The sequence below is a fragment of the Mustela putorius genome, unplaced genomic scaffold, assembly GCF_011764305.1.
Source record: "Mustela putorius furo isolate JIRA1106 unplaced genomic scaffold, ASM1176430v1.1 tig00003863_pilon_pilon_pilon, whole genome shotgun sequence".
Taxonomy (NCBI): domain Eukaryota; kingdom Metazoa; phylum Chordata; class Mammalia; order Carnivora; family Mustelidae; genus Mustela; species Mustela putorius.
The window spans coordinates 18,296,820-18,322,144 of NW_025422015.1; positions in this window are offsets into that span (position 1 = coordinate 18,296,820).

Consider the following 25,325-nt stretch of genomic DNA (forward strand, 5'->3'; position numbering starts at 1 on the left):
CAAATGGGTAGGAATGTTACACATAGCAGAAGTATCCTGAATGCCCCAAACTCCTCAGAAAGGTGACTTTTGCCACTGGACTATGTAATGCTGATTTTTATTCGTTGGCATGGGAGGAGGAAATCTACTTTAAGAATGGAGTCAAGGACCATAGGTCTAGCTCTCTCATTTCTTTTGTCTTGTCCTCAGGAATATTATCTCTTAGAACCTTTGAGGTGGTATAAAGCCTCTTTTCTCATCCACTGCTGAGACTTGTCTTTCTTCGCCAGCACAAACAGCCTAAGGCAAATCTGTAAATGTTGTGCAGTAAGGACAGTGTGCTGAGAACGCTGGCCCATCAGCCAGAAGGACTCCCATCCTCAAGATGTGGTCTTTTCATCTCATTAAAGAGAAGTTTCAACTCAGCCTAGGACCAGGCCACCTGAAGGAGCAGCACTCCTAACCAAGATGTCTCTTGGGTATGTTTTCAAGGGTAAGAGAGACGAGGCCCTGCCTACTATCTTAGCTCATATTCAGGTGAATCTGGGGCCTCAGCTGCAGGCTTCTCCACTGACTGCCTGAAGTTGGTTGTTGTAGTCAAATGCTTCACAAAACTGTCTTGGTATGGTTAGTGTGCTCAGTGGGGCAGGGGAATGTTTACTGGTTACTTCCTGGAATTGTTGTTCAAACTCAAGATGGTATCTGAAGACCCTGAATATTGTGAGGCTGCTGTCTGTCAGATCCAGAATCTTCTCTCCTGGTCTGGTTTAGGAATAGGACCCTATGTCCTGGTCAGGGATTTAATATAAACAAAATTGCTTACTCAGTCACTGATTTATTTTTTAAAACCATATTGAGTAAATATCAACTACTCTCTACTATGCTTACAGGTGAGGTCCACAGAGGCTTAATCACTGTACTTGAACAGGTCTCCTGAGTACAAGTAGTCCTTGTCATGTCCTGGGTTCTTCTACCAATTCTTTCAGTTCAAGGGCTCACTGTGTTCCTTTTCTGAGGTCTTCTGCCAGAAGTCAACTCAAGGTCTAGGGTCTCCTCACTAGCAGCCCATTTTGTTGCCTACAAAGTACAATCTTTAAAGACAGTTTGAGAAAAAACTGAAAACATGGCAAAGAGAGGTCCTCTTCAAAAATTACTTTTGGTCAGGTCAGATACTTACTTACTGCCCAGTCATATGATAAACCTGCCCAGTCACATGATAAACTTAGACTTACTGCCCAGTCATATGATAAACCTGACCCTTCTGCTACACCTACTCAACAACTTCAAGATATAAATCTCTGCTTTTGGAAACATCTGGAAACTTTATGGACTTGGTATTGACAATATGGAAATGTAAGACTGTGTCCTTCTAAAAGTTTGCCCTGGGCAGTGAAAGTCTTATTTGTGGACCTATCAAATATAAAACTTTTTTTTTAACAGAAGACTTTTCACACACATTGCTTCAGTAAGGTCATTCAAAGTCAGCCTCATCCATTTAACCTTCAAGTTTTAACACCCCACACTAATAAGCAAAAACTCCTCTTTCTAAAGCCACCAAACACTCATCAGAGAGATAGTTTAAAAGAAAAACATGTTCACAGTTATTATCAACAAACCCATTTATGGAACTGTCCAAGACATTTAGATAAAATGAATCAAAGAAAAAATATGTTTTCATGACTTCAAGGAGGTTAGCATACAAGACTGAAAACACTCTCAAGGACATACAATGTTTGGCCTCTTTCTTAAGAGGCCTTCAGGGTTTGAGTTAAGACATTGGAACAAGGTCAGGGGAATCCTATTAAAGCTCTGAGCACTGAGGATGCCTAGGGTGTTAAGCCAAAGTCCCCTAAGCTCCAGAAGATAGGGTAAGTATGTTGATAAATCAATTAAATAGGTTTAGGGCTTTCACAGCTCATCTGTGATATGCTCTGGTTCCCAAGATATTACTTAAGAGCAGTTTTAAAGAATATGAATAATGATAATATATAAGTTTATAGAATACAGATTACATGTGTGTGACACTATCCTAAGTGTTTCCCATGTATAAATAATATGAGAACCAAAAGAGTGTCAGAGAGTCAGAGTGGGTAGGAGACATAGGACAGAATTAGAGCTCTTGTTTGACCTGGAGATTTTAGAAATAGATATGAAAAGGAGAAACTTGGCAAATATGAATTGAGTTTTTGTTGTGTTTGTTTTTGTTATTTCAGTTTTGTTCAACTTACTGTCACAACATGATTTAGACATTCATGATGCTAAAGAATGATCTGCCCAATGGTGTGATACTAGCCATGGAATACTGGAGCCCTCTCTAAAATGGTATTAAAGGACTAAGGACAAATCCAGATCCTTCTGTTGGATCAGAGAGTTGATATTGATAATGTCTAAAGGTAGATAAAGATTTGGTGAGCAGAATGAAATAATACCATTTCATACTGGCTCACAAATCCTCTTGAAAATGGAGAAATCAGCTGAGTAATATTCCATAGTATAGATGTACCACATTTCTTTATGCATTTATCAGTCAATGGATATTTGACCTCTTTCCAAGATTTGGTTACTGTTGATAATGCTGCTATAAACGTCAGGGTTCATGTATCCCTTCAAATCAGTATTTTTATATCCTTTGGGTAAATATCTAGTGGTGCAATTGCTGGACGGTAGGGTAGTTCTATTTTTAACTTTCTGACGAAATACCATACTGCTTTCCAGAATGGCCGCACCAGTTGGCATTCCCACTAAGAGTGTAAAAGTGTTCCTCACCCTCCACATCTTCACCAACACCTGTTGTTTCTTGTGTTGTTCATTTTAGCCATTCTGACTGGCGTGAGATGTTATCTCATTATAGTTTTGATTTGTATCTCCCTGATGATGAGAAATGTTGAGCACCCTTTCATAAAAAATAAATAAATTCTTGCCATTTTCAGTGATGTGGATAGAGCCAGAGAGTCTTATGCTAAACAAAATAAGTCAGACAGAGAAAGACAAATACCATATGATTTCACTCATATGTGGAATTTAAGAAACAAAACAGATGAACATAGGGTGAAAACAAAAAAGAGAGAGGCAAACCATAAAACAGAGTCTTAACTATAGAGAACAAACTGAGGGTTACTGGAAGGGAGGTCGGCAGGGGGGAAGGGTTAAATTGGTGATGGGTATTAATGAGTGCACTTGCGATGAGCACTGAATATTGTATATAAGTGATGAGTCACTAAATTCTACACCTGAAACTGATATTATATTGTATGTTAACCAACTGGAATTTAAATAAAAATTTGGAGAGGGGCACTTGGGGGGCTGAGGTGGTTAAGTGTCTGCTTTCCACTCAGGTCATGATCCTAGGACCCTGGATTCAAGCCCGGCGTCAGGCTTCTAGCTCAGCAAGGAGTCTGCTTCTCCCTCTGCCTCTCCCCCTGCTTGTGCTCTCCGTTTATCTCTCTCGCTCAAGTGAATAAATAAAATCTTTTTAAAACAAACAAACAAATAAGAATTTGGAGAAAAAAATGAAATAAATAGATAAATAATAAATAATTAAATAAATAGGGGGAACAAAAGAAATGGAGGAATTGACACCAAAAAAAAAGAAGAAAGTGCCACAAAAAGACATAACTGGAAAGATAACTGTGTTGCAGGTGATATCAGAAGACCTGTTTTCTAACTTCCACATGCATTAGAACGACCTGTGGAGGACACAGGTTTTGTTCAAAAGGCATATTTCTAGGTCCCTCTTCCAGAGGATCCAATTCAGCTGGCAGTAGGTGGGGAAGGAGGACGAGGAATATTTTGAACAAGTACACAAGTGGCTCTGATGCAGAGTTTTGATAATGACCATACTGAGAAATATGTTGAAAGACTGAGGGAAAAAAAGTAATAAATAGTCAACGTGAAGCCTGAAGGAGAAAGGACAGGTGAAATAGGGGTTCCAAAGTCCACAGGAGCCTAAATAGGAATTACATTACAAAATTATATAATCAGCGATCCACTATAGTGAGCAGTTATGATTTCTTATTTATTGCTATTGTTTATTCTCTGCCTATGTCCATTAAAACACAAGGAAAGAAGAGGTGATACATATATACTTGGTAGCATAGAACATGTTATCTATTTTAAGAGAGGCTAACTGGGGCAAGGGGAAGGAATGATGGAAAGTATATCACCTGTTGCCCAGTATGATTGCCACATGCCTTAGAGGACTCCAGAGTCTGCTTTAATTGCTTACTTATAAGTCTACATTCCTGAATGATTTCATAGCTGCCGGGGCCCTGGGGTTCATCTCAGGTGTGTGAATCTGATTGGAGCAAGCCCGGTAGGTTAAGAAACACACAAGAAAATCCATCACTACTGATAAAACCTGATATTTCAGGGGAAAGAAGGTAACAAAGAATTCATTTTGAAGAGTGTATATAAGAGAATTTCTTTTTAAAGTTTCGTTACTGGAAAGAGTAGATCCAATAATTATATTTGGTACTCTGTAAACTGAGATAAATTGTTAGCAGTTTTTTTTTAAAGTTAAGTAGTGATAAAAACAATGAGCATAATCATTTTAACAGTGTTCAGTTTGTTTTTAAGGTATCTGTTACCTTTTAAGCATTGAATCAAATGCGTGAAGAGATTCACTACATGGAGAAACATATAAAATGAATATAAATGACTGATTAATATGAACAAAAAGAATAGCATAACATGCTTAATAACATTTTAACTAAGCAAAATATATTATTCTTTATATTTTAAAAAAGTTTTTAAAATTTACACCCCAGGTATCTATTCTGTCACATTTTAGTGAAGAAAGCTGCGGATGTATTTTCTCTGTAGCCTTGGATTATTTCACCAAGATTCACTGCATAATGAAATGTAGTTTCACGTAGTTTCACTTAAGTTTCTTAAGAAGGGCAACCAACCGTACTTGATGGAAATAAAGGACAAACTGCATGAAAATGTCTTAGAGTGGAAAAAAAAAACCACCCAGACATCAGTAAACTGTTGCCTTTTTAAGCATCATTTCCCCCTGTAATTCTAAATTCCTTTTCTGCTTTCTGACCCATGGACCACTGAGCTGCCAGCAAGAGCCATAATCATGGGCAAACCAAGCCAGACCCAGGGTCAGGGCAAGCACGTGGCCAGCACAGGCTGATGGAGGGACTGGGCCTCATCTCCCTGGAGGAGTGGCTGCCTCCTACACTGGAGATTAGCAGAGACCTTATTTGAAAGCCAATTACTTGTGAAAGGGAAGTGAACGTGAAGGGTAAAGCTCATAAGGGACAGGGAAGTAGTAACCATTGCTGCCGTCCCTTTTCATTTAAAGGGCAAATACTTGGAAAAGGAAAAAAAAAAAAACCACCAACAAAACAAACACAGGATGAGCGAGTCCAAGACTACCAATATCTTAGGTCAAGCTAGTCTTTTAAAAACTGTTTTATATAAATAAAGAAATAGTGAAAATGCCTAGACTGACAGTGCTAGACACACCTAGATTGAGATAGAACAGAATAAATGCGTGGGAGTTAAGCCCACCAGAACTTGCCCACCACTGATTTATAACCAAGGGGAAATAACCGAGCGGAAGGGTAGGGCATGGTTTGGGGATACAGAGAATAGTACTCCAGGGTCCACTTATCCTCAACCTATTTGCAAAACCTACTATTAGTGGTAAGTAACAGGGGCAGGGGCTGGGTTGTAGCAATGTGAAGACCTTTCCCTTAACAGCATATTGGCAACTAATGTTATATAATTTCCTCCTACCGACCACAGAATAGCTGGTCATTACAGCTTTTAGGCACTAGGCATTGTTGTTATCATGTAATATCATACACAATAGAGTTTACCGCAAATACTGCAATGAAACTTACACAGTAAAAATCCTAGGAAAATACTATGATTTGTAGAGTAACAGTTCAACCGGAAGGAAATATATGACTTTCTATAGGAATTTACAATAAGTGGGGGAGCATAATGATGATTAAGGGTATTATTTGAAATGTATCTTTGAGTGGAAATTTTCAAAATAAAGAATAATAAATAAAAATACCATACATTAGCATTTTAAACCAGTTTATGCAAAAGTACTTATTTATACCAGTAATTTCTTACAATTCAAGGTACAAGTGTGAATTATGTGATGTTTTCTCCCCTATTTCTCTTCTCCCTTTACTCCTTAAATATCCAGTTATAGGACCACCTTCCTATTCTCCTTAACACTCACAAATTAAAGTTTCCCTTCTGAAAAGGGAAAATCTGAAAAGCACATAAGGTGTATAAAGATCTTTATATCCTGTTTCAAAATCTTGGCAATTTAAATTTTAGAAGACTTAAATCAAAAGATTGAGTCAAAATGCTTTGGTGCTAAGATTTCCTGGATAGTTTCTCCTGAATCTCCAGACACAATGCCTATTGGTTTTTCCTTGCTGCCTTGATAGGATCATTACAACTATAATTTCTCAGTTATCCTTATTAAAATGTCAACATACTTGGGAAGGAACACTTAACTATGCCTTATTAGCCAATAATACACAAGACTTACATGATCTTTTCTTAAAATTAATTAAAAGTGGGTTTGTTAGGAAACAAGATGGTGAGGTAATCTTCAAGAGGAAGGAGAGAGAATAATCGATAGATTATTATATGGCAAGCAATACTGTATCTATATGGTACAATGCTATATACATTATTTCATTTAGTCAACATTTAAGTGGCATGGTATAGATAGTTTCTCCATTTTACAAATGAGAACATTGAGATTCAGAGAGGTAAATCCAATAGTTGAAGTTCATGAGTGACAGCAATTCAAACTCAAAGATGTGTGAATTCAAAGACTTTGCCTTTTTAAAGGAGTACTACAATTTGAAGGCTAGAGGCATACAAGCCACAGTGGAGTCCAACAAAGCTGGCCCTGCCACTTGTCCTCAAAACTGGACCACAGCAGATCTCTGATTTCCTTACTCCTGGCCAAGTGTTCTCTCTCTGAGACCACACACAGGCTCTCAGGCAATGATCAGGATCAGGAGTTGGCTCTTTGGTCCAGCAGTCTAAGCCAATTTCTATAATCAAGCCAGATTTTTTTTTTTTTTTAAATACTGGTCTGGACCAACCAGAGATAAGAGTCAACCTATACAGCTCATCTTCTGGAAACAGGAATTTGGCTCCCTCTTCACTTTGTGAAAAGTATCAATTAATCCTACGAGGCAATTGCTCTCCTCTGTGGTGTTGAGACATAAGGGGGTGTGGAGCACTTGTGAGAGACTTGGCATTGACAATGAATCCTCCCCTCAGTTATAGGATCATGATCCTGAAAAGAACCACAGTTGATGAGACCATAAAAATCTCACCAAAAGCAGGGGGGTGGGGGTGGGAGGAAGAATTACGGCTGAAACATTTTCAACAAGTCATTGCATAGGAGTCAATACAATAGAAAGTCTAGAACACATCCACTTTTTATTTGTTGATGCTATAAATCTTCTCCAAAATGTGTTCCCATAAATCAACTTCTTTACCCATCTAGTGTTACCAAAACATCTAATCAGGTTTGGTTTTTACAAAGTACAAAAGCAAGGTAAACAGAGAGGTTTCCTTCACCAACTGAACAATTGTTAAAGTTGTTTTTGAAGCTAAGCCTTTATTTCAGTTTAGATGATTGTGAGATCAAAGTGGACAATAATTTTTCCACATCAATAATTTAACACCACAGTCCCAGGAATCCTATGTAACTTTCCAGTATAATAAGGAACCAGTATTTCTTTCATCCTTCTGACTCCAAGGGAGCTAACAGAGCATTATGATCCTTTGCTGTTTTTTTCTCCTGGGGTCTTAGCTCTCAATTTATATAAACTCATCATATTTGAAATATACTATTATATATTTGTGTGGACCTTCTTTCTCAGTTATTTTTAATACTGGGAATTTTAATGTAATCAATATCAATGTTTTGTAATTTATTTAGTAATTTCTAAGCTAAAAAAGTCCTTCTTACCTAGAAATAAGCTAAATATTTATCCATAGATAAATCTGTAGATTATTTCCTCAATTTGTGTGTGTATGTGTGTGTGTTTAGCATCTCATTCCTAAATCCTACTGAAATTTGTTTTGCACTTGGAATAAAGTGATGATATTAAGTGACTTTTAAACAAATAATTAAATAACTTTTTAACACTATTTCCTGAAAAATTGACTCAACTTCCACAATGATTTTTGATGTCAGCTTTTATCATATATCACTGTATATATTAAAAGCTATTTCTGGGTGCCGTATATTTTTATCATTGATTTTATCAATGATTATCATTGTACCCTGATGTAAAAATATTTTTATTTTTATCATTTGAGTTTTGGTTTTTCATTTCTTTACAAAAACATTTTAATATATTACTTTATTTTTCATGCGATAATATCTAAAATTGAATAATATATTCAATATAATATTAACAATATATAGTAACTAACATTTGTTGAAAGTTTGTTTATGCCAGGCACTATTCAATGTACAGTATACAGTACAGATGAAAAAAGCTGAGGGTATCACAATCCCAGATTTCAAGATGTACTACAAAGCTGTAGTCATCAAAACAGTATGGTACTGGCACAAAAACAGACACACAGATCAAAGAACAGAATAGAGAGCCCAGAAATACATCTAAGCTTATATGATCCGTTAATCTATAATAAAGAAGGCAAGGATTTATAGGGGGGCTAAGATAGTCTCTTCAACAACTGGCGCTGGGAAAACTGGACAGCAACATACAAAAGAATAAAACTGGACCACCTTCTAACATCATACACAAAAATAAACTCAAAATGGATTAAACACCTAAATGTGAGACCAGAAACCAAAAAACTCCTAGAAGTAAACGTAGGCAGCCATTTCTTTGATACCAGCCATAGAAACATTTTTCTAGGTATGTATTCTCAGGCAAGGGAAACAAAAGCAAAAATAAACTATTGGGACTATATTAAAATAAAGGCAACCTACAGAGTGGGAGAATATATTTGTAAATAATATATCCAATAAGGAATTAATGTCCAAAATATATAGAGAGCTTATACAAGTCAACTTAAAAAACAAAAAACGAACAAACCCGTGAAAAAAATGGGCAGAGAGACATTTCTCCAAAGAAGACATACAGATGGCCAACACGCACATGAAAAGATGCTCAGCATTACTAATCATCAGGAAAATGTAAATCAAAACCACAATGGGATAGTACCTTACACCTGTCAGAATGGTTAAAATCAAAAAGACAAGAAGTAACAAGTGCTGGAGAGGATGTGGAGCAAGGGGAACCCTTGTGCAGTTGGTAGGAATGTAAATTGGGGCAGCTACTGTAGGAAACATTATGAAGTTTCCTCCAAAAATTAAAAATAGAAATACCATATGATCCAGTAATTCCACTACTGGGTATTTACTCAGAGAAAACAAAACACTATTTGAGAAGAATATGCATCCCTATGTTTACTGCAACATTATTTACTATAGCTGAGATATGGAAGTCATCCAAGTGTCCATCCACAGATAAGTGGATAAACTGGCATATACATACAGTGAAATTTTAATCAGCCATTAAAAAAAAAAGAGATCTTACCATTAGCAACAACATGGATGGACCTAGAGGGTATAATGCTAAGTGAATTAAGTCAGACAGAGAAAGACAGATACCATATGATTTCACTCTTACATAGAATTTAAGAGACAAAATAAAAACAAAAAGACAAAGTACTTCATATAATGTATGTTAATTTTATGTGTCAGCCTGGCTGACTATGGTGCCTAAATATGTGAGCAAACATTATTCTGGATATTCCCATGAGAGTTTCTTGAATTAATTTTTTGAATTAATATTTAAGTTGGTGGACTTTGAATAAAATAGTGTCTTTCATAATATGAGTGGGCTTCATCCCATCACCTGAAGGACTGATTAGAACAAAAGACTGATCTCCCCAGTGCAGAAGGTCTTCACACTTGAACTACACCATTGGTTCTTCCCTGGGTCTCCAGGCTGTTCGTGTTCCCTGAAGATTTTGGATTCCCTAGCCTCCATAATCACATGAGCCAATTCCTTAAAATAAATTTCTCTCCCTCTCTTTTTTCTTTCCCTCTCTCTCTCTCTGATGTAAAATATATATTTTATATTATGATATACAATATTTATCTATTATCCATTGTATAGCATGTTTTATATTAAATATACCATATTATATGATATAATAATATATATTGTATATACACATCTATAGACATATATACACATATATACATATACATCTCATTGGTTCCATTTCTCTAGGCAACTGTGACTAATACATATGTACAAGGTCATTTGTTCATTACAACTAGGTACATTTTTACCACCTTTCTTTTACAGATAAGTTAGTTCACTGAGTCTGGAAAGCTTAAATGTCTTGTCCAACATCATTCCATCAGTAAGTGGCCGAAAGAGGATTCAAACTCATTGCCCACAATCTTAACCGTACAAACATATTTCTTCAGATCAATGAAACTAACTTTTAAAACTTTCTTCAAAGAAGATCCTTATACCTTTTTTGGAAGATCAAAATATTTGAGAGTAAGTTCTCAAAGTGATTATCAAAAAACAATTCCTTTGTTATTTGCCTTTCTCACTCTCATTTCCTTGTGAATTAACAATTTAGGTATTCAGTAGCTGTATGACATATGATAATACCATTGCTTTGATGTTAACAAATAATGAGTCTATTTCTATTAATTTTGAATCAATTAATAGGTATTTAAAAAATTTCTTTAAGTTTAACTTTCAATATAGTTAATATTTATTGATATAATCCGTACAAACAAAAGCCCTTTGGGATCCTGAATAATTTATTAATTTGAAGAGTTCCCAAGACCAAGAAGTTTGAGAACTGCTGTTCTGGATTCAACATAAAAATTAAGATATTTTTGTGAAATGAGTCCATTTGTCAGTTTAGCAGATGCATATTTTTACCATTTCTATAAAATTCTTTAATTCTTACTAAACTCATGTCTGGGTAAGAGAGGGGGAAAAAATAAACCTAAAATGAGTCTTCACAAATATCTTGAATGCTATTTTCAATTTTTAGTGTTTTTAATTTGGCCATGGTCAGAAAAATTTAGGCCCCAGGTCTATAGTCCAGTTTTAATTGTTACCAATTTTATCCAATTATAGTTGGATAAATGTTATCTTACCTTCTTAATGGCAAGTAAAAGACTAACAGGACACTTCCCAAGCATTTTGAAATGTCCAATATTGGGCATTTGCAAGAGGGCCCACTGAAAATGCATGTGGTGGAGAAAAGCTCTGCGTGCTGGCGCCTGGGTGCACAGTGACTCTGCACTTTCTGGTCCAGTTTCCTGTGGGCTGCCTGGGGGCGGTCCACATCCCCTGGGCATTCTCCCAAGGGTGGGGCGACAGCCATAACAATTTAAGATCACTTTGCTGAGCCTTTTGGAGGAGTAGCGCAGAGCTGAGGCAGAATGAAGGGAGCCTCCTGACTGTTACATCAGTAACCTTTGAAGATGCAGAATGGCTCAGCTCCAGGGCAGAAACAGGAGGGAATCCAGAAGGCTCCTCTTCCCCCTCCATATTTGGCAAATCTGTGTTCTCCCAGCCTACCGGGAGGCAACAAAAAGTTGTCCCCTCAGTGTTATTAGACGACTCAATGAGATGAAACAAAGGAACCCCAGGCTGAGTCCTCTCTCTTACCACTGTTGTGGAGCGTCTTGTTCTGTCAAAATCAACACCATCATTCCCCATGTTTGTATAGAACCATCTTGGTTTAAAAGCGCTCTCACGTTTATTATCTCTCAAGGACGCTTATAAGCTTTACTTATCTCTGAAGTAAACCAGGCAAGTATTGTTATCCTTATTTCATAGATCAGAAAGCTGAGAATCCAGAGGGTCAAGCAATTTACTCAAGGTCACAGGTAGCAACAGCCTTGCCAAGGCCCAAAAGCCAGCTCATCTGGTTTCAATCCCACGTTGTGTCCACTGCCTTTACAGATGGCACACAGGGCAGGCTTCCTCATTATATGTGACATTACCTAACCGCAGGCATGTTTTCTCGACAAACGTATTTGGAAGAAAAGTAGAGAGACGAAACGAAAAAAGTGAAGATGAAAAAGGAAGAGAAATAAATCAGGGGGAAATGCACTTCCTTTTGTAAAATGTACTGCTTTCGTTTCTTTTCTTTCTTTCTCTCATTTCTTTACTAATTACATGTAGAAAGTCTGCGGTCATCACTGTCAACTTGAAGGGTTAAAAGTATTTTGAACATCCACCAAAGTCAGCATGTGAAGTAGTATAAAAACACCCACTGACACAAGTTTCTCTTTACAGGTGTCAATGGCGAAAATGAATGAGGGTGCAGAGGAGGCTCTGATATTGAGACAGGAGTCCTAGAATGCACCAGGATGCTCCCCCAGAGTCCAGAAGGGTGAGAGGTGGCCACTTGTGAATGCAGAATGGTCTTCTGTGGGACGTGCTAGAGTTTCTTTAGCCATTAATTACTTTTACAGCTGCCGCTCTAAAAACAGAAGGGATAAAAATTGCACTGTTTGTTCCACTGAAAGTGCAGAAAGGACCAGCAAAAAGAAACCCACAGTCTCTGCCTTGCAAATGAATCAAATAAGATTCTCCTTTAATGTGTGTTTGCTTATTTGAAAATCACTTACAAGAGCGTACTGACAAATAAAATATGAACACACAAAAATTACCAACCTCTAGGCACTTCGATTTCTGATTTATGTGCCTGTTCTCTCTTCTCTCATTAATTTGGCATAAAATAGTTGTTTATTATTTATATAGTCAGACCCCTTTATGGGGTATGCTATATATAATACACTGACATTCTTTCTGTTCATGAGTTTACACCTTGAAATAACTTTATGTTTATATCTGGATTAAAAATAATGAATTACTGGATGGGGTTCAAGATTTTCTCAATCACAGCAAATTCTCTTTCTTGGAAATATGTTGCAGCCAGGTTCTAGTGCATTAAAGTGTGGTAATGGTCTTCGGATCACATACAAGTCTTAAAGAAAACCATGGAAACATTCCTATTTAACAGGTAAATTATAGCATAAACAAGCCACTGTGTGAAAAACAATGCCAGAATTTTCTTCACTTCTCCCAGTTACAATATTTTTTTCAGATGTATTTAGAATCGGTTATTATAAACCTTCATCAGTAGTGGTTAAGAGTGTAAGCTCTGGAGGATACAGCCAGAAGATACAATGTTGGCCTTATTACTTTTGGTTTCATGACCTTGAACAATTTCGTGTACCTCCCCAAGTCTTGGCCTTCTTTCCTGTAAAATGGAATAATAAAGGGACCTATCTCATAGAGTTGCTAGAGGCATTTAATAGATAGGACTTATTAGAAACTTGGCATAGAGGTGGATACATAATAAAAGTTCAGTAAAGCGAGCTCTTATTCTTATTTTTAATCTCTAGAATCCCTTTTTCTGCTTTTACCTACAGAAAGATGGCAGAGAGCACAAGCATACTAATTCTGCCCATTAATAAGCGTCATGTAAATATATATTTGGTAAATGGGAAAATGAGAAAAACATGCATATCAGGATCATTTAGTATAAAGTGTAAACAATTAAGGGGATTTAAACATCAATGTTTAAACTGAAGATAACACCAAAAAGGAAATTTAAGTTGAGGAATATAAAATTTAAGGTCTGATAAAAGAATTTAGTAAATATACACTTCTTAGTTACCTTTGGGGATAACTAAGATTGTTGTGTGTTTGTTTTGACTAATTCTCTTTATTAGCTATCTATTACCTATCTATCAAAACCAGAATCATTGCTTTTACTTTCAATCTGTCACCGGGTTTGTGTCAATGTTTCCTCGCTGACTTCACTTTTTTTTTTTTTCATTCCCAATATTATCTCCTAGGCGAAGTCCCCACACCTGGATTAATGTAACATTCTCCTAGGTATTGTCTCTGTCTTTGAGTATCTTCTTTCTTGTAGCCAGTCCTGCATTTTGCCTACAGATTAATTTTCCTCAAAAACTTGTTTCACCTCTCTGATTTTCCACTGCTTACATGGTAAGATTCTGATTCCCTAATTTAGCTTTTAAGCCTCCATACAATCCAACTTCAACCTACCTTTTTATCTCCATCCCCTCATCCCTCCTCTCCCTCCAAACCACCCCAGTTAGAAGGAAGCCATCTGGCAGAATAGGAATTGTGGACAGAGCAGGCTGCCCTGTCAGCCCCAACCCTAGCATCAAGCCACTTGAACTAAAAGTTCAGGTTTTCTGAATTATGGAACAAGCATTGCATGTACATGCTGGGTATGGAAATGTGAGCTTGACCCATTGGTAAGGGTCTTGCTTTAATCCGTGGAGTGGGCAACTCATCTACTTTCTGTGTTTTTCCACTAATCTTCTAGATGGAGATTGCAAAACTCTATAGAGATAGAGGATGGCTGGCAACCAAAGAGAGATTTAGGGCATCAGTAGTGAGAATTTTTAATGAGTCCTTTAGCCAAACTCAGGAGGTCTGGAATCAATGGGGGAGGTGTTCAGGGTTGGGGAAAGCTAGAAATAGTGCTACTGGGAGAGTAAGCACGCTCGTTCAAAGACCACCGGGAACCTGCCTCTCTCTTCTGTACTCTACCCTCCCTAAACCTGCACTCTTCTAGTGGGAAGGAGTGCTCCAAAGTACAAATCATGGGGGGTTCTGGACTAGACTGACTGAAAATAGCAGGGACTTACTAGACTGTGGTGAGAATCAGAGTTGAGTGGGTGCTGGGGTCACAGGTCTGGGGAACTATCTGGTCAGATTTGGGTCCAGCCACTGGGGGCAATAGTTCCCTCGCAAGATCCTCAGATCTTGAGGATCCTCAGATCTTGAGGATCTCCCTGTGGGAGAAAACCTGAGTTCAAGGTCTCAATAGTTCCCAGCTTTCTTTGGCCCCACGGAAATTTCCTCATGGATGTACTTTGGGTGTGGTGTTTAGACTATCATCTACCCAGAATCTTCTATGATTCCTGGGTGATATTTACTATATTTTTATATCACTAAAATTTTTTTGGAAAAATGGTAAATTTCTTGAGCTCCTACTGTATCAAGTGTAGAACCTAATCATATTGCTTCTAATCTTCATGTTATCAAGGTCACTTTATAAATGAAGAAACTGAGGATCATTTAGGTTAAGTGATAGAACACGACCCTAAAGGAGTCTTTACCTGCCTCGAGCCCAAGGTCTTACAGGTTTCTTCATGAAGATCTACAGATCTATTACCTTTCTTTCTCATTTGCCACCCCCCCCCCACCAAGCTTTGACATTTCTGTCATCTCCAGCAAAGTTCAGAACACAGGTTCTGACTCTGAGCTGAGACATACTATACGGAATTTTCTGTTGCTCTTTCTCCACCTGCTTTGAACACAGAATGGAATTCGAGGATGTAAAATGTAAACATTACAGTTCCCATGTTATTCTTTATAGAGATTTAAAAGAAAATATAGAAAGCAAAGCAAAGCTAATAACTCAGGATTGTATCTGTTAGCTATAACAAAATAAAGTAGTCCCAGGGTATAGGAAAAGTTACCTCTCTAAGATAAATGCAAGATATTTACAGAGCACCCTCATAAAAAATTTATGCTGTACTATTTTCTGGCCTTCAAGCCAGGCATTCAATGTGTCAACAAATCTTTAGAGGGAAACTATTATGTGACAAGCATGGTGTAGGTGGCTACTCTGCATTTGCCTTGTTTTAGGAGTTTCATTTTTCCTACTGAGTTTCTTACAAACTTTGCAACATTCCTATAATCAGGTTAACTATTCTAAAATTTTAAATAAATTATGTTAAATGATATGCAAGCAGTATGAGTGAGTATTTTTTAAGACTCTATTGGATTTATTCACTTTTATGACTTTTTGGTCAGGGAAAAATGAGACATTTTTTCTTATATAATAACATTCTTGTAACTTACAATTTGGTTTATAATTACAGTGGTTTTTACTTCAAAAACTGATATTTGGATGTTGGATCAACTCGCGAATGACTTAGCTACAGCTCTCATTTTTCCAGATCTATCTTGCTCAAGCTGTTTTTAAAAACAAACCAAAAAAAGCCAAACACTTTCTCTATCCCTAAAGTTTAATCAGACTAGTGATCCAAGTCATGAAAACACCTCACAATGGGTATCAATTAAAGAAAAAAAACCCCAAGACCCCAATTCTTAATATATTCTACCTATTAGAAGACATTTCATTAGCAAGCAATTTGTCTCATTCTCAAAAATCAACTTTAACCACTTTATCCATGTGATTTATGTCCATTTGATACCCAAATTATCCATTTAGCTAATTTGTTCCTGTGTCAACATGCACCATAAAATCCCACTGAATGGTTTCTCCTTGGTTTCCCTTTGTAACTTTTCTGGTCTCTTCGTCCTGCCCCCTGCTTTCCCAGGAGAGCTATATGACTTGTGTGAGGTGCTCAGTTATAGAACAGAGCTACACATAGAATGTGTAACACACCCAGATGGTAAGGGCTCCACCAGAGCTGAGAAGGTCATTCTCTGGAAAACCTGAGAACTGGTCTCTTACTTAAAAACATCAGAACTCTTGCACTAAAAACCGGGCACCAATCCAGGTGTACGAAGTTGCTTTTTTGTGTGTGTGTGTCCATTCTAAGAAGTTATCATTTCCATGAGAATGAGGTGCTTATTCCACCACATAAATTTTAAGTTTGGAAAGCATCTCTTTGTAGTTCTAATTTCTTTGAGGATAGTATTTTTCAGGCTTGTTTGTCTTCCATGTTTGGACATCTGAGATGACCATGTTTGGACATCACATTTTGAGGTTCTGCATCCTCAGTGTTCTAGCCTATGGCAGCCTATGCCAGCACTCTGTAGCTAAAGTAAAAGTGGAAATAATTAGGAACTTAAGCCTACTCATGCCAAAACCTGTGTTTCCTAATTTAACAGGTTTTATTTTGCTATATCTATAATATTGTTTCAAATCACTCCTTCATTTTGGAAATGCTAATTTTTTATATAATGCTTTTTTCTTTTTTCTTTTTTTTTTTTTTGCTTTTCCTACAGAGCAGTGAGTGAAGTATATCTATTACAATATAGTTGATTGCTATCACATCATTATATCTCCTTTATTAACAATCTCTAATATATTAGGTATTGCACTGACAGGTACTAAAATATCTTTTTTTTTTTTAAATTTATTTGATAGACAGAATTCACAAGTAGGCAGAGAGGTGGGCAGAGAGAGGAAGGGAAACAAGCTCCCGGCTGAGCAGAGAGCCCAATGCAGGGCTCGATCCCAGGACCCTGGGATCATGACCTGAGCCGAAGGCAGAGGCTTTAACACACTGAGCCACCCAGGCACTCCCTAAAATATCTTTTTATAAGTACTGCTAACAAGATAAACTTGTCAGTAGATTGCTCTGATATGCATTTTATATTATTTTTAAATAATATCTCAACATGAAATTATTTCTGTTTGACCCAAAGGTTCAGGTTGCTAATGGGAACCAAGTTTTGAGAATCAAAGCTTGTTTCATTCTTGTTAAGTAAAGCAATGCATTACTGATCTTGGCTTTAACCTAAATGGACATTTTCATTACTCTTATGGATTAAATGTTTACATTCCCCCAAAATTTACATATCAAAGCCCTAACCCCAGTGTGGCTGTATTTGGAGATAGAGTCTCTAAGGAAATAATTAAGGGTAAATAAGGTCATAAGAGTGGGGCCCTGATCCAATAGGATTAATGTACTTAAAAGAAGAGACTTCATAGAACTCACTGTCTCTCCATTTACATGTGCCAAAGAAAGACACCTAGCAAGAAAGTGGCCATCTGCAAGCCAAGGGGTAGTCCTCACCAGACACCAATCCTACTGGCATTTTGATCTTAGATTTCCATTCCCAAGAACTATAAACAAATAATTTTTTGTTGTTTGAGCTACCCAGGCTATGATATTTTGTTATTGCAGCCTAACTAGACTAATGCAATGATTTAATTTCTTTAAAAAGTTCAGCTAGGTGAACCATGAGAGACTATGAACTCTGAAAAACAATCTGAGGGGTTTGAAGTGGTGAGGGGGTGGGAGGTTGGGGGAACCAGGCGGTGGGTATTGGAGAGGGCACGGATTGCATGGAGCACTGGGTGTGGTGCAAAAATAATGAATACTGTTATGCTGAAAATTTAAAAAAAATTTTTTTTTTAAAGTTCAGCTAGTTTTTCTTCAATTGGGAGATGCACAACATAAAGATAACACAATATTAGGTTTTCCAAAATAAATTTCTCTATTGGGGTACTTCAAAACTGAGATCACTTTTGGCTTTAGGTCTTTCTCTAAAATATCACTAAAAAATGAACATGACTGTTGAAATCTTTTAAAACTTAAAGCAACCAATCTAGGCATATGTCAGCAATGACATTCAAGATTTGTCATTGTTTTGAACATTCACATAAGGTGTAGCAAGTTAGTTCATTGTCATATATAGATCTGTAGAAATTGCTAAGAAATTGAAAGTAAAGAAAAACACAAGTTCTAGGCAGTTTATAAAATGAAATCTTGTTCTTGATATTTATTCCTTAAATTATTTAGAGTTAAGCAATATTAACTATATAGTTCTACAGGTAAGCAATGGAGTTATATAACTAAGTCAATAAAGTCAAGGACATTTAGTAAGAATAATGTTTTGTTTGATAAAGAAACATTTAATTATTTAATTGTTATAGAATGCAGAACTATATCAACTTCTAACATCTTGCACAATAAAGAAAAATTTTTTTCATTGTTATCCCCAAAGAATGAATAAATGCAATTTTCAAAAGGTCACAAAATGCTCTCTCTCAAGATGTTAGCATTTCATAATTATTTATTTTTTCTGTGGATTTTTATGGCTCAGAAAATAAGAATTAACTTTGTACTTAATTATTGGAAAAACAAACCTAGAAAGATATAGATTAAATTTAAATCAAGCTGTAAATATTTGTAATTCAAACAATACAAACCATTTTCAACCTGGGCAAAGGTAACAAATCAATATAATACTGTTCAACACCACCAGATGGATTGGGGCTGATGTGACTAAAAAATGACAATGCTGTCCCAAAATAACTAGATTTGAAAATAGTATACCTGTAAAATTTAAACTAATGGCTAACACTAGATGAGAACTTGATTAATGGTATTCCCACACACATCCAGGTTTTTCTTCCTGACATTGGTTGTATTTGTAATTAAGTCATCATTTGCATAATTGCTTGTGTGACAAGAAACTGTAAGCTCCATTGGGATGGGACTACATCTGTCTTGTTCATAGCTGTGTCGCCAGTATTTACAACAGTGAATTCTCAATAACAATTTGATAGATTAGTGAACGAATGGAAGGGGATTGTATGAGCATCTACAGTTTAGTGGATCTATAAATGAACACAAAATTAACAGATAAATTTGTAAATATGAGTAATAGAACAAAACAGAAAGAAGACCACACCTCAGGATTATTTGGATGTCGGAAGGTGAAAAAAAAAACAAGGACCTATGGAAAGTGATTTATCCTATTTCCTAACAGAAATATCTCACTTAGTAAATTCGATTGATTTTTTTTTTTAATGGCAAATACTCAGGTGACTGGATGATTCAGTCAGTTGAGCATAGGACACTTGATTTAGGCACAGGTCACAATCTCATGGATCATAGGACCAAGCTTCACAATAGACTCCATGCTCAGCTGGGAGTCTGCTTGAAGATTCTCTCCCTCTGTCCCTCCCCCAACTTGTGTGCCTGCTTTCTCTCTGTATCCCTAAAATAAATAAATAAATCTTTAAAAAAGATTTAAAAAAATAGCAAATACCCAGTTCACAATTCATTTGGTCAGAACGCATTCGGTAAGAATATTCCTTCTGTTACTGTGAGGAGTAGCTACAGGGTATAAAAATATTAGAAACTAATTTAAATGTATGAATCAAGAATTTTTAAAAATTCACAACTGTAGCCACCATAAAAAAAATCATGACTTTCTAGAGGGCTTAAAAGAGGAAATTAAAAAAAACTGGTACAAAAAGATTGGGATCATTCCCTGCATATTTTAGACCACAATGCTCTGAAGCTAGAACTCAATCACAAGAGGAAAGTTGGAAAGAACCCAAATACATGGAGGTTAAAGAGCATCCTACTAAAGAATAAATGGGTCAACCAGGAAATTAAAGAAGAATTGAAAAAAATCATGGAAACAAATGATAATGAAAACACAACTGTTCAAAATCTGACAGCAAAGGCAGTCCTGAAAGGAAAGTATACAGCAATACAAGCCTTTCTCAAGAAACAAGAAAGATCTCAAATACACGACCTAACCCTACACCTAAAGGAGCTGGAGAAAGAACAACAAAGAAAGCCTAAACCCAGCAGGAGAAGAGAAATAATAAAGATCAGAGAACAAATTGATGAAATAGAAACAAACAAACAAACAACAACAACAAAAAAAAAACAGTAGAACAAATCAATAAAACTAGGAGCTGGTTCTTTGAAAGAATTAATAAGATTGATAAAACCCTGGCCAGACTTATCAAAAAGAAAAAAGACCCAAATAAATAAAATCATGAATGAAAGAGGAGAAATCAAAACCAATACCAAAAAAATGCAAACAATTGTAAGAACATATTGTGAGCAGCTACATGCCAGCAAATTTGACAATATGGAAGAAATGAATGCATTCCTACAGGCATATAAACTACCAAAACTGAACCAGGAAGAAATAGAAAACCTGAACAGACCCATAACCAGTAAGGAGATTGAAACAGTCATCAAAAATCTCCCAACAAACAAGAGCCCAGGGCCAGACGGCTTCCCAGGGAAATTCTACCAAACATTTAAAGAAGAATTAATACCTATTCTCCTGAAACTGTTCCAAAAAAATAGAAATGGAAGGAGATTTCCAAACTCATTTTATGAGGCCAGCATCACCTTGATCCCAAAACCAGACAAAGACCCCATCAAAAAAGAGATTTACAGACCAATATCCTTGATGAACACATATGCAAAAATTCTCAACAGAATACTAGTCAGTAGGATCCAACAGTACATTAAAATGATTATTCACCACGACCAAGTGGGATTTATTCCTCGGCTGCAAGTTTGGTTCAACATCTGCAAATCAATCAATGTGATACAAAAAATAAATAAAAGAAAGAACAAGAACCATATGATTCTCTCAATAGATGCTGAAAAAGGATTTGACAAAGTAAAGCATCCTTTCTGGATCAAAACTCTTCAAAGTGTAGGGATAGAGGGTACATACCTCAATATCATCCAAACCATGTATGAAAAATCCACAGCAAATATCATTCTCAATGGAAAAAACTGAGAGATTTCTTCTAAGGTCAGGAACATGGAAGGGATGTCCACTATCACCACTGCTACTCAACATAGAACTAGAAGTCCTAGCTTCAGCAATCAGACAACAAAAAGAAATAAAAGGCATCCGAATCAGCAAAGAAGAAGTCAAACAATCACTCTTTGCAGATGATATGATACTTTATGTGGAAAACCCAAAGGACTCCACTCCAAAACTGCTAGAACTCATACAGGAACTCATAAAAGTGTCAGGATACAAAATCAATGCACAGAAATTAGTTGCATTTCAATACACCAACAGCAAGACAGAAAAAAGAGAAATTAAGGAGTCAATCCCATTTACAATTGCACCCAAAACCATAAGATACCTAGTTTTAAACCTAACCAAAGAGGCAAAGAATCTATACCCAGAAAACTATAAAGTACTCATGAAAGAAATTAAGGAAGACACAAAGAAATGGAAAAATGTTCCATGTTCATGGATTGGAAGAACAAATATTGTGAAAATGTCTATGCCTTCTAAAACAATCTACACATTTAATGCAACCCCTATCAAAATACCATCCATTTTTTTCCAAAAGAAATGGAAGAAATAATCCTAAAATTTATATGGAACCAGAAAAGACCTCGAATAGCCAAAGGAATATTGGAAAAGAAAGCCAAAGTTGGTGGCATCACAATTCTGGACTTCAAGCTTTATTACAAAGCTGTCATTATCAAGACAGCATGGTACTGGCACAAAAACAGACACATAGATCAAGGGAACAGAATAGAAAGCCCAGAAATAAATCCTCAACTCTATGGTCAACTAATCTTCGACAAAGCAGGAAAGAATGTTCAATGGAAAAAAGACAGCCTCTTCAATAAATGGTGTTGGGAAAATTGGACAGCCACATGCAGAAAAATGAAATTGGACCATTTCCTTACACCACACACGAAAATAGACTCAAAATGGATGAAGGACCTCAATATGAGAAAGGAATCCATCAAAATCCTTGAGTAGAACACAGGCAGCAACCTCTTTGACCTCAGCCGCAGCAACATTTTCCTAGGAACAACGCCAAAGGCAAGGGAAGCAAGGGCAAAAATGAACTATTGGGATTTTATCAAGATCAAAAGCTTTTGCACAGCAAAGGAAACAGTTAACAAAACCAAAAGACAACTGACAGAATGGGAGAAGATATTTGCAAATGACATATTAGATAAAGGGCTAGTGTCCAAAATCTATAAAGAACTTAGCAAACTCAACACCCAAAGAACAAATAATCCAATCAAGAAATGGGCAGAGGACATGAACAGACATTTCTGCAAAGAAGACGTCCAGATGGCCAACAGACACATGAAAAAATGCTCCATATCTCTCGGCATAAGGGAAATACAAATCAAAACCACAATGAGATATATCACCTCACACCAGTCAGAATGGCTAAAATTAACAAGTCAGGAAATGACTGATGCTGGCAAGGATGCGGAGAAAGGGGAACCTTCCTACACCGTTGGTGGGAATGCAAGCTGGTGCAACCACTCTGGAAAACAGCGTGGAGGTTCCTCAAAATGTTGAAAATAAAACTACCCTATGACCCAGCAATTGCACTACTGGGTATTTACCCTAAAGATACAAATGTAGTGATCCAAAGGGGCACTTGCACCCGAATGTTTATAGCAGCAATGTCCACAATAGCCAAACTATGGAAAGAACCTAGATGTCCATCAACAGATGAATGGATAAAGAAGATGTGGTATATATACACAATGGAATACTATGCAGCCATCAAAAGAAATGAAATCTTGCCATTTGCGACAACTTGGATGGAACTAGAGGGTATCATGCTTAGTGAAATAAGCCACGCGGAGAAAGACAACTATCATATGATCTCCCTGATATGAGAAAGTGGTGATGCAACATGGGGGGTTAAGGGGGTAGGAGAAGAATCAATGAAACAAGATGGGATTGGGAGGGAGACAAACCATAAGTGATTCTTAATCTCACAAAACAAACTGAGGGTTGCTGGGGGGAGGGGGGTTGGGAGAAGGGGGGTGGGGTTATGGACATTGGGGAGGGTATGTGCTATGGTGAGTGCTGTGAAGTGTGTAAACCTGGCAATTCACAGACCTGTATCCCTGGGGATAAAAATATATGTTTATAAAAAATAAAAAATTTTTAAAAATTTGTCAAAAAAATGTACCATAAAATTATTTTCTGAAAAGGAAATAAAATTAAACTTTGCAAAAAAAAAAAAAAAAAGAAAAAAGAAAAGAAATGGAAAAACATTCCATGCTCATTGGAAGAACAAATACTGCGAAAATGCCTATGCTACCTCAAGCAATATACACATTTAATGCAATCTCTATCAAAATACCATCCTTTTTTTTTTTTCAAAGAAATGGAACAAATAATCCTAAAATTTATATGGAACCAGAAAAGACCTCGAATAGTCAGAGAAATGTTGAAAAAGAAAGTTGGTGGCATCACAATTCCAGACTTCAAGCTCTATTACAGAGCTGTCATCATCAAGACAGCTGGTACTGGCACAAAAACAGACACATAGATCAGTGGAACACAATAGAGAGCCCAGAAATAGGGGCACTGGATAGCTCAGAGGGTTAAACCTCTGTCTTTGGCTCAGGTCATGATGTCAGGGTCCTGGGATTGATCCCCACATTGGGCTCTCTGCTCAGTAGGGATCCTACTTCCTCCTCTCTCTCTCTCTCTTTCTCTCTCTCTCTGCCTGCCTCTCCACCTACTTGAGATTGAAATAAATAATATCTTAAAAAAAAAAAAAAGCCCAGAAATAGACCCTCAACTCTATGGTCAACTAATCTTTGACAAAGCAGGAAAGAATGTCCAATGGAAAAAAGACAGTCTCTTCAACAAATGGTGTTGGGAAAATTGGACAGCCACACACAGAAAAATGAAACTAAACCATTTCCTTATACCATGCACAAAAATAGACTCAAAATAGATAAAAGACCTCAATGTGAGAAAGGAATCCATCAAAATCCTTGAGGAGAACAAAAGCAGCAACCTCTTCAACCTCAGCCACAGCAACTTCTTCCTAGAAAACATCACCAAAGGCAAGGGGATCAAAGGCAAAAGGAACTAATGGGACTTCATCAAGATCAAAAGCTTTTGCAGAGCAAAGGAAATAGTCAACAAAACCAAAGACAATTGACAGAATAGGAGAAGATATTTGCAAACAACATATCAGATAAAAGGCTAGTATACAAAATCTATAAAGAACATATCAAACTCAAAAAAAAAATATCAAACTTAATACCCAAAGAACAAAGAATCCAATCAAGAAATGAACAGAGGACATGAACAGACATTTCTGCAAAGAAGACATCCAGATAGCCAACAGACACATGAGAAAGTGCTCCACATCACTAGGAATCAGGAAAATACAAATCAAAACCGCAAGGAGATACCACCTCACACCAGTCAGAATCGCTAAAATTAACATGTCAGGAAATGACAGATGCTGGGGAGGATGTGGAGAAAGGGGAAGCCTCCTACACTGTTGATGGGAATACAAGCTCGTGCAGCCACTCTGGAATACAGCTCTATTTGAAAATAGAGCTACCCTATGACCCAGCAATCGCACTAGTGGGTATTTACTCTAAAGATATGAATGTAATGATCCGAATGGGAATGTGCACCTGAATGTTTATAGCAGCAATGTCCATAATAGCCAAACTATGGAAAAAACCTAGATGTCCATCAACAGATGAATGGATAAAGAAGTGGTACATATATACAATAGAATACTATGCAACCGTCAAAAGAAATGAAATCTTGCCATTTGCGACGACGTGGATGGAACTAGAGGGTATTATGCTGAGCGAAATAAGTCAATCAGAGAAAGATAGTTATCATATGATCTCTCTGATATGAGGAGTTTGAGAGGCATGGCAGAGGGTCTGGGTTGTAGGGAAGGAAAAAATGAAACAAGATGGGATCTCACAAAACAAACTGAGGGTTGCCGAGGGGAGGGATGTAGGGAGAGGT